The following is a 15,019-nucleotide window of genomic DNA, read 5'->3' on the forward strand; positions in this document are numbered from 1 at the left end:
CTCTGTCAGTCTTGCCGACTCTCAACTGGCAGTGTTACATGCGGCCCCAAATGGCTATCTAATAAATCTGTCACTTCAAGTCCAGCTGGGAGAGAGTGATAAATTAGGGAATCTGTAGTGTTCTGCATTATTAAGTGAGTACAGAGAGGATGAGCAGGCAATGGGAGGTGGGCGATGGCAGGTATTGGCAGGGTTAGGGAATGACCGGCTTAAAGTAATCTGATTAAAAAAATAGATTACAGATGTCTGATAGTAACACTGTTCACATTAAGCTTGCAAATTGGAGCTGCACAAATACCACCTCATGCAACTGAATTTGGAGGTCTGAAAAGTGAATGTGAGTCACGTATTTTGACAAAAACAATTTCATGCTAAAAATAATACAATCACACATAAAAGAGAAGAGAAATTTCAAACCTATATGCCACTCTTAACTTATTTATACTGTTCACAGAGGCCACTAACCACAGCATTGATAACCAGTCCAGCTAACACTCATAAAGGAGCAGTGTGTAGGATTTAGTGGCATATAGCGGTTACATCCAGCTGAAATATCTCTAGTTTTTTTTTACCGTTATTTTATCTGCATGTTCCCTTTGCATGTAACATTCAGAAATTGCCATTAATCTCCCACTTCAGAAAATATTACCCTTTCTGACTTTAGGGTGCAAAATATTCTGTCCTTTTTCTCTGGAATAATATAATTAGTCTTTTAATTTTCTAATGATAATGATACAATGATGCAGCAGCTATCTTCCAAAGATAATAATTTTCCTTGTATTGCCTTTTAATCAATGCAATAGGTCAAACACTACATGTGCAGTACAGTAGCTCCTGCCTAAAACTTGCCTCAAATCTCTGATATAATGTCATTTTTATCGGTGACCTCCATTCCCTTTCCTCATTTTCTAATCTCCGTTCTGTTCCACAAACGAAAGTGTTCGAGTGAAATCTTAATCACACGCTGGAGGGCAAGAATCAGCGGGAGAAAGGAGTAATGTTTGATAGTCCTAAATGCGCTCCAGCTTCACATTATTGCTTGTGTATGGCAGAGTATTCCTCTGGCAGTGGGGTGGATATTTAGGCAGAGTGCTCGGTTCAGTTAAATGTTTTCCAGGATGGAATAACCGGTCTTACAGGCCTCACTCAGGAGACAACACCCTCTGAAACTTCTGTTCCTTTCTGTCTGTTTTTCACTCACACAGTTTTGCCAAATTTTTTCCAAAGCAACCAAAAAACAGAGCAAAAAGCAGGACAGAAACAACAAACATATTTATGTAATGATTTATGTAACTTTTATGTCTAATTTCTGCCCCAAAACAGACTGAGATGCACAATCCATCTACTGTATGAACTAGCTAACAGCCAGTTTTACCATGTGTTCTCTTTCTGGCAAAGGGTTTGCGTGTGCTGTGCCATATCCAAGACTGGATAGGTGCTATGAATAAAACATTGAATCCATTAAAAAATTAATCGCCTTTTACCTTAGGCATAATTATGGTGCAATTCCTCCCAGAGTGCATGTGTGTGTGAGTGCAAGTGTTCATTTGTTTGTGTGCACAAAGGTGCCAGAGTGCAAATGTGCACATGCTAATTTCATAACTCCACTGTGGATGATTTATATCTTAAAATCTTTATTTGAAACATTTTCTCTGATGGTAGAGACATTTCTGCAGCCCCTTCCACTTTGGCTCGTGAAGCTTACTTATTTGGCAACTCAAAAATATATTTTTATCCATCTAAAAATATGGCTGTTTTCCAGGTTGACATTTGGCAAATACAAGGCTTTGACCTGACAGCAAATTGTATTTGTGTAAATTATGTAGATGTTTCAAAGATAGACGGGTTTGAACAATGTTACAGAGCCTTGCGATGTGCTGTTGCAGTGTTGTCTTTGTGTTCTATGAAATATTCAGGGAGTGTACATGTTGCTAACAAAACGGTGTGGACGTGCTCCTGGGTGGCTCTGGGACACAACAAGGACCTCTGGGTACAGGGTACAGCAGGAGGGGGTGTTGAATTAGGTGATCCAAAAAAACAAATATTAGCAAGGAGCGATGGAAAGATAAAAGAGCAGAGGCAAATAAAAGTCAGGGATGGATGCAAAAACAAAGACTGTTAAGGCTCCTCATCTGAAAGGTCTCTAACATATGATGGCCTAGTTTTGCCTTAAAATGTCTCAGACAAGGATTGTAGTTCATTCATTTTGAACACGGTTATTAATAATCCTCACAGACAAAGAAGACTTGATAGATGTGACAGAGCCTCAATAAGTTCTCCAATATTTCTACTATCACAATGATCCACTTTAATCAATCATTCAGTCATTGATAATGTTATTTGAAATATATACAAAACCATCAGCTTCATCTGTTTTTTTATATTAGGGAGAAACTTCCCTCTACAGCGTTTTTTCCCCTTTTTGACAGCTTGACATCTTTCACACCCTTCATCCGCACGGTGTATTTTGCCCTAGTGTGCTCTCCCTAGGGACTCTATACTAATTAAGCCAAAGAGGTCTCTGCCGAGATAGGCCAGGATGACTGTTTGAAAAATACACATGGACTCTGTGTGTGTGTGTGTGTGTGTGTGTGTGTGTGTGTGTGTGTGTGTGTGTGTGTATGTATGTCTCAAAAAGGCCAGGCTGATTTCATGACTCCACTGGGTACAGAAGGGATAATAAATTACAACAGCACAGCAGCTGGGGGTCTGTGATGTGAGTGTCAATGTGTGTGTGTGTGTGTGTGTGTGTGTGTGTGTGTGTGTGTGTGTGTGTGTGTGTGTGTACGTGTGTGTGTGTGTGTCTTCAAGCTCACTAGGTTGAGCAAATATGTAGTTAAGTGAATTAACACATATTTTAAAATTCAACATTTTGCACTGCTGGAAAATGTGCAGTTTGACCGCTTTTTCAGTTCTCAGTTCTGATCATGGTGTAACTGCTCCTATCAATAAAGGAAAATATGGTAGGTTATTTTTTTTAAATGTGCTTAACAGTTTATGAACTGCAAAAGATTAATTTAATTAATTCTGTTTGGAGAGGCACCAACTTCAGAGAGAAAATTGCCCAAATTTGCATAATTATTGTAACTGGCATGGAAAATTAGTACTGGTGGATTACCCATTTTTGCCCTGGCAGTAGTTGTGATAATCAGATGTGAACTAGGCACATTAATGCCAAAAAGTTTCACAAAGAACTGGGATCGAACACAGTGTCTTGGTTTAGCCAAAATGTCACTGATTCTTCCCCGGGGGAAATTGGGTCATGGATGTACAAAAAAAAAAAAAAAGTCTATCTTGACATCTTTCACTACAGCCCTGTATCTTGAGTGACTCTTGTACTATATGTGGCAGTTTGCAATGTGTGAATTTGTTGTTGCCATGGCAATGTCAAATTTGGGCTACTTGTTCATTCATTCACTGTCAGTGACACATAAAAGGGACTCTGCTTATTTTCATCTATTTGCATCTTTAGTTGCCTTATAAATCAACACAGCAAAACCATTTTGACACAAGTATGTGTGTGTGCGTGCATGTGTGAGTGTGTTTATAATTAAAGAATGTGCACATGTGTATGACATTCATTGAGGAACTGTACTGCTAAAGCAAGAGAGGCTTCATTTACCTTCTGGGCACTTCTCCATCGCTGATGAGTATGGCTGGGTGACATGCTGAGAGGAGTCAGGACAACAGATGCTGGATGCATGTGGCTTCAAGTAAAAGATCCACCCATTTGATAATATTCAACAGTATTTTTGTAATCATATGACATTCAAGTCACAGATCAAGTCACGTCTCATCGAGACTTTTTCTCAGGATGTGTTGTATTTGGTTTCTAATATAATATAGAATATGATATCATGGTTATATCCTGTTTCCTCAATGTGCACCAAATGGCAACCTCTGGGGCGAAAAATGAAACCAACATGGTTACAAAAACTGTAGTTCATCCAATGGCCACTTGAGGCTGGCTCCATCAATCCCCATAGACTATCATGTTTACAGCAGAAATACACATCTTTATAGCCTGGTACAAAATAGGTTTGGTCTCTATAGCTAATGTCTCAGTTCAAGACAACTGTACAGGGATACATTTTTATATAACTCACTCATTAACTTTTAAATAAGACTTGAAATCATGCATAATTAAGGGCGGGCCACTGTGAATGACAGTCTGTTTGCCGACAGTGTTCTCTGCTTCTCAGTCAGATCCATGACTCATCGCTCTCATCCAAATATGGTCACTTCTGGAATAAAAACAACAACATTGCGACGGCAACAATGGCAAACTTAAAGCTCCAAATCAACAGTCTACAAACCAATAGGTGACGTCATGGTGGCTACGTCTATTATTTTTACAGTCTATGGATGTGCCTCATCAAGTTGTGTTTCAGTTATGGATTTCCTTTTTTAGCCAGAATGATTTTTAGCCATGCTCCCGACATGGCTCTATGGATGGCAATGTCAGTCATGTAGGTCAGTGAGTCTGTCCGTGCATCATTTGGTCCATCACTTTGGTCCAGAAATATTTCAGCAGCTGTTAAAAAATAGATAAACACATTCACGTCTCCCTCAAAAATGTAATATGAATTTCAATAATCACCTGATATCCAATGCCATGTTTACATCAAACTTTCAATATGTCCAGTACTTTAGTCTATGACCAAAAATCTGCAAAACTACACTGAAAGGCTCTTCCGGAATTTTTTTAAAATGTGGGGAGCGTTCTTTGTCCATGCAGAGAAAATTACCTTCCCTGAACAACATCCCATTTAATCATATTTACCATTTATCTATATTGTTTCTACTTTTATTCCGACTTGAAGGGTGAAGTTGTTATGTTTATGGTAAAATGTGAAAAGCCTCTTGTGTTTTCTGTGTTATTTCTATGTATCGCATGTTATGGTTCTTTCTGCACTCTTATTATTGTAAATTTTTGTGTTAAAAAATCAGTGAACAAAATTCCTAAAAATGTATACTAATTGGATTTTGTTCTTATTAAACTACCATTTTTTTGCAGTCATTTTGCCGCATTTTTTGCCACTTCACCAAGTTTTGAATGCCAAGTAGGAGATACGATACTGTAGCTTTTCGAAATTCCCCAACTCTCCAACTGGAAATGATGTCTTGAAAACTGATATTCTTCCTCAGCTGCAAGCCAATTTGTTTGTCATATCAATGTTTGCAGCTACCTCTCTCATTCAAAACACAACATGTGTTGTATTGAGGCTTGCAGCAGGTGGACAAACTGGAATCTCTGCTATGAGTTCTGTTTTTCAGTTCTGAGTGTCTTACACCAAAACCTGATGTTTGCCACCGCTAACATTTAATTTTCATTCAAGCTGCGGAAAATTGCTGTTGACCTACAAAATAGGATCCAAAAGTCTGTTTGTTGTCCGCTGACCTGCTCGTTGTATACCAAGTTTGGGCTGTGTCTCTTGTAAGGTCCGTCTGTATGGGGTTCATTGTCTGTGTTTGTCTTTCTCTTGTTTTCTCTTTCCTGTGTGTCTGTACACACATACACACACAGACACACACATATGTACACACAGTGCTGCTGACAGGGGCTAAAAGAAAGAGCAATGGGCAGAGGAATGCTGAGTCAAGCAGACCTGAGCCACCCCCAGCCCCAAATAAAGGTACAGAACATGTGGCCTCATCAATAATGTAAAGTCCTCCTCATAGCCCTGAAAATCACTATGTGTACATGGCATGATTATTCAGAATCTTACAATATTCTGAACTTGATATAAACAGCATATTCCATTTGGATCTTGAGATCAGGCCTTATTCGCAATGTGTCATGTGGAGACATGTGGAGTGTGCTGATATTATTCAGGTTTTAGGAACATCCTTTGGACATGTATACAGCACATTCAGAATATGCATCTCAATTGGGGTTTTTACGTTACAGTTGCGACACGCAGCCTCTTGCTTGTTTACTGTCAGCTTTGTGTGTGTCCATTGTAAACAAATCTACTCGCCAACAGTTTGCAACGCTGATGTAGAGATGCATGCCTAAAAGAAAAGTCCATATTTTGAGTCAGAAGGAGAAACACAGCTACATTAAAACATTATGAAAGACTCAGATAACAGATTTTCAGAAATAAGCAAATATCTCAATACAAAACTTTTGAAAAAGTTGGTTGAAGGATTGAAAGAGAGAGGCTGCCTTCACACAGTCAAACAACTCTGCCATGGGTGGGACACTGTGAAAAAGTCCTTATTTGACATAAAGAAGCCAAATGGCTTAAGCTGTTCCACTTTCCTTTATTTTGACATGATAAATGACACGTTAGGGCACTTACCCCTTTAAAACATACATATTTATATTAAACTGAGTATGCTCCAATGCATAAAACCGGGAGTTTTAGAGGCATATTTATTTTCATTAGCCTCGTAAACAGTGGTTGAATATTTTCTTTTTTGGAATAAGGGCAAAAAACTGAATATTTTGTGCATGTGAATGTAGTCACTAATATTTACAGTGTGTGTCTCAGTGATAAAAAAGAACAAATAATATGCATTTGAGTAACTTTAGTTGGTTTATTTAGACATTAGGCTGTGTGTCTGTGGTTCAGAGGGGTACACAAAAAGAGTTGGTTAGGATTATGGTATTTCTGGATCACTTTAACAGCGAGGTGGAGCTCCAAGTGTCTCTTATCAGTCGAGACAGCTGTACCTCCGAGGATGCTGTGATGTACTGTGATGTGTGTGTCAGCCTGCAGATGTAGTTAAAGGCGGTCTGAATGATGTGCATGCTGTGACTACCAGCTGGAGGTTTCCAGACATGACTACACGTTACTTCCTCCAGAAACTCTGTAATCCACCAAAATCTCAGTTCCTTCAACTATGAACTGAGAATTAAGCGATTTTTGGTAAAAGTTCCCAAAGGCTGAGCCTCTTACCACTTGCATGCAAAGTAAAACCCTTTGACTTTGCATTCCTTTGATCTACTGTATCAAACTCATCACATGCAGACATGAATTGTTTTTGTGTGCACAAAGTATCTGGGCCACTTCTAAGCTGATTTAGTATTGTATGTTTGATGGAAAAATATTTTTATTGTGATATTTTGTCCAAATATAATTTAAGAGCATACAAATTAAGTAGAAATTCAAATAATGCCATTCTTTAACAACTGCTGGCAATAAAATCCTTAATAGTGATGGTCTTCTCATTGGTAGGATAGACGACATAGGTCTTAGGTATACTGGTAGTTCATGGAGGCTCCACATCTCAGCTTGCCTTGAAGAGGTTTTGTTATGAGTTTCACGATGTTGACATGTTCTAACCACTAATTCCCTTATGTTTCTTCGTCTTCCAAAAGTAGGCAGGTCTTGAAATGTTTCAGTCAAGGATGGGTTGTTTTGGAGAAACTTCCAATGTTTTAGAATTATTTCCTTAATGTTCTAAGTTTTAGGTGTGAATACAATACAGTAAATAAGGTATGACTTAGATCTGGGTTAGATTTGAGGGTTTTTGAACTTGTGAATATGCCTCTTGAATACGCTCTGTCTTCTGCACAAGCCAGCCAAATCTTCATTTTTTTCCTTAGCTTTGAATAACATATCTTCTTTATTGTTCATATATCCTTAACAGTCTACTGAACTGACTTATAGACAGACTTTCAGCATGAAGAAGTGTTCTCCAATTTGTAGGCCCAGTGAAAAAAAAGAGGACATCTTTGTTATTGGTGTTGTTATTGTTACACGTACAGGATATCAAGAAAATTCATTTCCTAATGGCTATAGTCAATGGTGTAGTGGAGGGTATACCCTCCTCTTTTTCTGGTAGTTTACAGTATATCCACTTATCAGTCAAAAAGCCATCGGAATATATAGGAGAGTATACCCACTTCCTCCTTAGTAACTATCTACCTATAGTACACACATCTCATCAACTACTACTACACCTCTGGCTATAGTTAAGTGTGAATTTCAGGGCTGCAAATATATAATTTAAGAACTGTAAAAACAGATTGTCCTAACTTGTCTGGTGTTCAGAAATTTGCAAGTGTTTCAAGGCTGTTTTGCTATTTTCATGTCTGTATTTGGTAAATTGAAAAAATCAAAATAAAAAAGTGGAGACTACAGGAAGTTACTGGTTTCTTCATATTTACCATAGAAGCATGGAAGTGGCATTGATCTTCTCCTCTAACCGAATAAATTAATTTCCCATAAACTGTCAAATTAGGACTTTAATGCACCTCACACCTTAAAAAGTATATATTTTTAAGGAGCACTTCTTCTAAGATCATTGATTGATTTCTAGGATTGGGTACTGTTCACATCTGAACTGATAAAAGTATTGATACCTGGAATTTGGCACTGGTATCCAACAGTACCTTTTTATGGTACTTTACTCCCTCTGTAATATAAAAAAAGTAATTTCTATTGCATTATATGAGTCCAAACGTCTAACAGTAGGGAATTTCAGAAGCAGCCAGTGATGGCTAATGTTAGTAAAAAAAAAATAAGGGTTCAACTTTTTTGGCCTGGGCTGCAGGCATACTAACGCTAGCCCTATTGATTTCACCAAATCATCTTTGGGTGAAAGAAGTTACATGTTTAATATTTTATTTTACTTCTACTTTTATTTTGGGTTGTCTATTCATTCTATGCACAAAGCAAACTTTACTTCTGTCTCATACTGCATGAGGAAATCTTTCAGTACACAATGTATATCACTGTAAATTTTTGTTTTTCATACATTTACACAATTCACTACTAAAAAAAAATCAATGCTAAAAATTCAAAAATGCATATTGTGGTTTTTGAAAGCCTGCTGAGAAATATTAATGTGATGGGTTTTATCAGGTTCATTTGGCATGGTCGTCTATATTTGGAATCAGTGGGAGTTTAGAGGCTTGGAAGGAATAAGTGATTCCCTGTCATAGATTTATTAGAGCCAGATTGTTTTATCTTAATCACTCTTCCAGATGTTTCTGTCCTCACAGTAGTCCCTTTAGACCTTAAAGCTCTGCCAACTGAACAACAGAGGTTAACTTCTTCAGTCATAATGTACTGATATATGTCATTTTCTGTTTCATTAACTTTCTCTCAAACTTGGTTAAAAACAATAACTGGAATGTTTAAAGAACAACTCAGTCACTGATATGTTATTTAGCCTTAGCTTGCACCAAAAGGGAACTACTTCCTTATGCTTTGCTTTTTGCTGCATGGAAGGGCAAAGTTGCATAAAACGATACGCTCCATGTTTTCTTAATCTGCAATCAAAATGCTGATCGCAGACAATATCTAAAGACTCAGAGGTTAAAGCAGATCCAAGAAAGGGCCACTGTAAAGAGAAGGTCACGGATGCACAGGAGGTCACAGGAGTTTACAGGATTTCATTAATCCTATTTGATGTCTGGGCGGGTGATGATTGCTGTACGAGCTGCGTTGGCGTTATTATCAAGCAGAAAGACTTTGTGACCTTTCCAGTGAGCAACAGTGCGAGGAGGGGCCCTTTAGTAAAGAGATTGATCCTCCCAACCAAAGCCCTCAGGGCCCCCCAGGATCTGTTGTGTTTACTGACCTCAGTTTGCAGAGTTCACAATCTGGCCCATTGGTAGTTAGAGTCATTGATTGGAGTATAACATAGATGATCAATCTGTTAAAATCGCACTGGCTGGGAGCTCAGCCAGTCACCTGCCCCTGGGGTCAGGCACACAGCAACGTGACTGTTGGGGGGGCGGATCCTGGATCCTGAGATGCTCTTGCATTCATGCAAACAAAAAGCATTTTGTGTGCATTAATGCATATCTGTTCTTCATATATTCATAGCAACGTGTGCACTGTGTAAACTAACATTAATCATGAACATGCCATATGCACTTTCTACACACACTAATGTCACAGCACCCAACAATCAATACCTCATAAAATCTATAACAAACTGTTTAGCATATTCTTTGATCCTTGCCAATGCTGCCCCCAGAACAACCTTTTAAAGCAGATAAATGGAGAGCAAATGTCACAGCATTCTTTCCTCTCTTTCACCATTTCAATTTTTTGCCATCCGAACGGCATTACCCTGGGGATTGAATGTCACTCAGTCTGCCTGTTGGGCAGTCCACTATCATGGTCCAAACCAAAATATGCTATCAACTATTGGATGGATCTCCATGAACTAAACTGAGTGATTAGTGAATCTAAGTAGTCAAGCCCGGTCACCAGGATAAAATGTTGGCATTCAACAAACCGCTGATATTACAGCATGCATTTGTACACTTCATACATATCATATCAGCTGTGGCTCAGAGGTAGAGTGGGTTGTCCACTAATCGGAAGGTCAGCAGTTCAATCCTCGGATGACATGTCAAAGTATGGGCCTAGTAGGCGGCACCTTGTACGGTAGCCTCTGCCACCACTGTGTGAATGTATGTGTGAATGGGTGAATGTGGCATAAACACTTTGAGTGATTGAAAAGACTAGAAAAGCGATATACAAGTACAGTCCATTTACCATTAACCATATCAATGTTTCTAAAGTGACTTGAATACATGTATATGAGCTGATTTTTGTCATTGGGAGGTGGTGGGGATGGTGGATGGCTTGACACCTGGATATGACAGCTGCCAAGCTGCAGGCCACTGCAGGCAACTGTTTGAGACACGCAGCACCACCAATGACATTTCCAGGAGTGACTGATCCATTAAAAGTGGGGGATGTTTAGCAAGACCTCAACAGCATTTCCAGCTGTGATTGTGCCGCCAAATGTGTTTTTTTATGTTTGTTTGTTTGTTGTTTTTTTTTCAAAATCATTGCCGGCACTTTTAGCAGCGATTGTGCCACAATAAGCAGGTGATTTTTAGCAAGATATAAACGACATTTCCAGTTGCAATTGTGTCACCAAAAGTGTATTCTTTTATGGTTGTTAGGTTTTGTTTATTTTTTTAAGCATCTGGCAGTATTTCCAGCAGCGATTCTGCCACTTAAAGTTTTGTGTGTATGTGGTTTCTTTTAAGCAAAACACTGGCTGCATTTCCAGTGGGGACTGTTCCACCAAAACAGGTATTTTTCACCAAAACATAATCTTTTCCTAACCATAACCAAGTGTTCTTTGTGCCTGAACATATCTACACATTATCCCCAGTGTTGTTAATATGTAAAGAAACTTAATGTTTCAACATATCCGCACATACAAATTTTACACAGCTGAGGTTTGCAAAAAATCACAGCACCAGCGTTTATTTTGGCAATTGAGGTGAACAGTTGTACAAGCAGCCTCACAGAAAACAACTTGGAGAGTTTAAGGAGAATGCAAAACAGCTCTTGCATAAGTTTGCTGATTCCCTCACTTTCCATATAGCACCACCATCGGGGGAGACCTGTAATACATCCAATACACTGGTGTATGACCAAATATCTGTAAAAGCAATTACATCCCAAACAGCCTCAGTTGTGCTTTGTATTAAGTGCTAGTCATTAAATGCTAGCATGCTAACATACTAATGTTTTCTGTAGCTTTGTAGAGTTATATAGTTTACAGAGATGACTTGATGTGATTAAATTAGGGTATTTACTCTGCTGCTGCTGTTTATATAGCACTTTTCCAAAGGCTTTTACACGTGATGCATGTAATACTAGATTATGCATTTGTCATATGTCATGCAAACATTCCATTTAAATGGGAGGCCTAATATACGCTTAAATGATGACATGCTAACATTTTGATCTTTTTCTTTTTCCAATTGTGGGTGTTCGTGCTGTCTACTGTAACCCTCTCGGTTTCTCTCTTCCTCTTAGCCAGCAGTAGTGGACAGATGGTAGGATCAAACCCCATCAAACATTTACAACCTCACAGACACAAGCCTCATCACACTCTCTCCCTGACATCAGAGAGGTCCACCCATACCACCCCCACATGTACATACACACACATACACACACCTGCCCAAGCCGCAAGCTTGGAATTTTTTCAAATTAAGAGTTTGATGGAGCTTGATGGTATAGTAGTTCTTCCCCTCGCTATCCAACTCAAATCTTAAGCAAAAAGGAGCCTATATGCTCTGCTTCACTCTGTTTCTGTTAAATCGTTGAAATTTTGGTCAAGGACTTTCATCAGGACATATTGAATCCATCAGACTTGTTTTACTGCAGCCTTGAGTCCCCAGGGTCCTGTATCTCAAACAAAAGGAGAAGGACGATAGAGAGGAAGGGAGGACAAGGATGATGAGTCAAGGGAGAGAGAGAAAGAGAGTGAGAGAAGGAGGAGGAGGATGACAATGTTGAGGAGGATGGGAAGAGAGAAACACAGATGATTAGCAGGCGGGGAAGAAAGAGGAGGAGTGGTGGAGGTGGAGGAGGAGGAGGAGGAGGAGGAGGAGGAGGCACAGGAACTAAAATGGATAGCTGCATTGCTGTCATGCTACAATGTCCTTCAGGCTTTCACTGAAACAACAAGCACCCACTGAATGATGACGATAGCATGCAGTAAACTGTCTTACACAGAAAAACTCGATCTGACATGACTTGCAGAACCATGGATGTATGTTCAGGTGCAAGTCCAGAATCATAAATATAATTTCCTATACACTGAGCTACACTGAATTATGTGATTTAGCCTGGACATAAATCATAGTTTTTGTCATTTATTATCCAGCAACCCCTCTGGTCAGAAAAAGATCATTTTATGACCATAATTCTTGCAGCAACACACACACTCGAACATACAAACATAATGCACATGGAGACAAATAGACGCATGAGTTTAAAAAAAAAGTCTTAATAATAATCAGCCTGTTTCTGTCCCAACAACTCCGCAGAGATTTGGTTGCCAAGTCAACCACGGCCACCTCGATGACAACCATGCAGTAGTCAGCTTGTCTTCACCTCTATTCTATATTCCACTGAATCACGGCTGCTGCTTTTTCCATCACGAATTTGTATCTTGATTCTAAAGCTTTGGTGATTATTACAGGTTGGCATGTTTGTTCACTAGTTTAAATCTTAAGATAACACTGTAAGCTAAATCTATATTGTACCTTTCTGACACTGAGTCAAATCCCTGACTCTCAGTTTCACTTGATCTGCCCACAAGATTTAAAGAATGTGGTGAGCAATGGCTACTGGGTCGAAGAGAGCTCTACAGATTTCTTTAACACACAGGACTAACCATGCACCAACAACACAGACTGTATAAATAATGGATGAAGGTACCATGGCATCACCCATTGGCTTGAGGACTGCAGTTTTCAAGGTGCAAGTTTGGTGTTTCGGCCATCGCCATGTTGTTTTGAAGCCAGAAGTGACCATATGTGGACGAGAGGTTTAAACTGTGGAGGAGTGAGGGGTGAATCTGACTCACAAATTGTAGCAACGCCTCACAGACAGCCTGTCACTCAAGCAGCCCACCCTTAAATATACGTAACTTTGGGCCATAATGAATTATAAATGGGTAAGTTAATTCCCCGCATAGTTGTTATGAGAGTATCAGGCGGTAAATAACGGTAGATGACCTGCATTGGTTTTGTTTTCAGCCTCAGAGGTTGACCCAGAACAGCTCCGGAAGGTGCAATGATCTGGCATAGCGGCCAATGTTAAAATTGCAGGTCACTTTTTGTTATACACATCCGTCACAAAAGAGAAAGCTTCAAATTGCAAAAAGAAAGGTTTGCAGCTGACTGGTAAACATGATGAAGCGTTTGACAACTAAATAGATATTTCACTCAAGTACTAGACTTGCATTTGTATGTATGCACACTCACATTTATACACTGGTGGCCAAGGCTACCATACAAGGTGCCACCTGCTATTCAGTTAACCATTCACACACACTCACAAGTAATTTTCAGTTCAGTATCTTGCCCAATGATACTTCGACCTGTGAACTAGAGGAGATCATTTGGACGATAAATTGACGAACAACCCTGCCTCCTGAGTCACAGCCATTGGTGGAGACCAAAACAAAATACTAATAGAAGAGTTAATATTGGATATGTGTTCTTTAGATTACAATTAACACAACTCCAAATGACTGCCAATGTTGCTCAGTTCCAATAAACATGTAATAATTATCAAAGGCTGTTCAATTATTACTTATTATAAATATTTATCCATTACAGTTAAATTTTTGTAAAAAGTGAGCCTATAATGACCTTAATGTCATATCAGTCCAAAGTTTGTAGTTCAGGAAGCGAGTTCAGGAAAAGTGAGCACATGCAGGAATGAGGAAGCAATGCAGAAAGAGAGACATTTTTTGGCACATGCACTGGATGAGCAACTTTCACAGGAATGAAAGGGCGCTTCTTGGGAAAACAACTTTTTGCAGTAGTGTCCAACTGATTATTGGAATACAATAATAGTGAAAATGTGTACACGGAGCCACTGTTACAATGGTGGATAACACAGACTGTGATAGTCTGAGAAAATCTCCCCATTGATTATTTTACAAAATTTTGATAAGATGCACCTTTGCTGAGAAAATCTGCCTTTGAATTCAGCATGGCTGGAGTGATGCCTAGCACATCTCTTTGTGGAATAGTAACACATACTATGAAATGAGGGTAATAATCAAATTTTAAATGAATGTGGATGTTGGACGTGCAGAAAATCAGGAGATTCATATCAAAAAATATATAGATAACTATAATGATAACTACATCAGTTACGAAGTAATATATGCTTATATATATACTTAAAGGTGATCGGGTGTATGTAACCAACACACCTGTTTTCTTTTGGTAAACAAAGCAAACCTATTTAGAGACAGTTTTTTAATGCAGTGCTCTCCATGATTTAGATTGATAAGGAGAGTGTTTAAATCTTGCCTGTTGTAGCTCCAAAGTTTTATTATTAGATAAATAGATTGCCTTGAAGTCCTCAAAAGTTTGGTATTAAAGTCATAAAAGGCTGCCCCTTGAGAGTAACAAACACTGGTACTATGCAGGCTTGCTGCTGCACAATCTGCAACCTAAACAGAGACACAATGTGGATCGATGGCTCCCAGTTGTAAATGCATGAAGGGTTATACATTATTCTGTGTGTACAGGCTGTACAAGTTTGAAGAGCTTTAG

At 38.9% G+C, this 15,019-nt stretch overlaps 1 long non-coding RNA gene across 1 annotated transcript in view; it reads right to left on the minus strand.

Moving 5' to 3' along the window:
• Positions 1-11,195: 11,195 nt before the first annotated feature.
• LOC148187266 (uncharacterized) overlaps positions 11,196-15,019 on the minus strand; it is a 44,595-nt gene continuing 40,771 nt past the window's right edge. The window contains exon 3 of the long non-coding RNA XR_015778998.1: positions 11,196-11,332. This is a non-coding gene — a long non-coding RNA (uncharacterized LOC148187266). The remainder of the gene's footprint in view (positions 11,333-15,019) is intronic.

Source organism: Plectropomus leopardus, chromosome 15, assembly GCF_026936395.1.
Source record: "Plectropomus leopardus strain MGB_pleo_1.0 chromosome 15, ASM2693639v1, whole genome shotgun sequence".
Lineage (NCBI taxonomy): Eukaryota > Metazoa > Chordata > Actinopteri > Perciformes > Serranidae > Plectropomus > Plectropomus leopardus.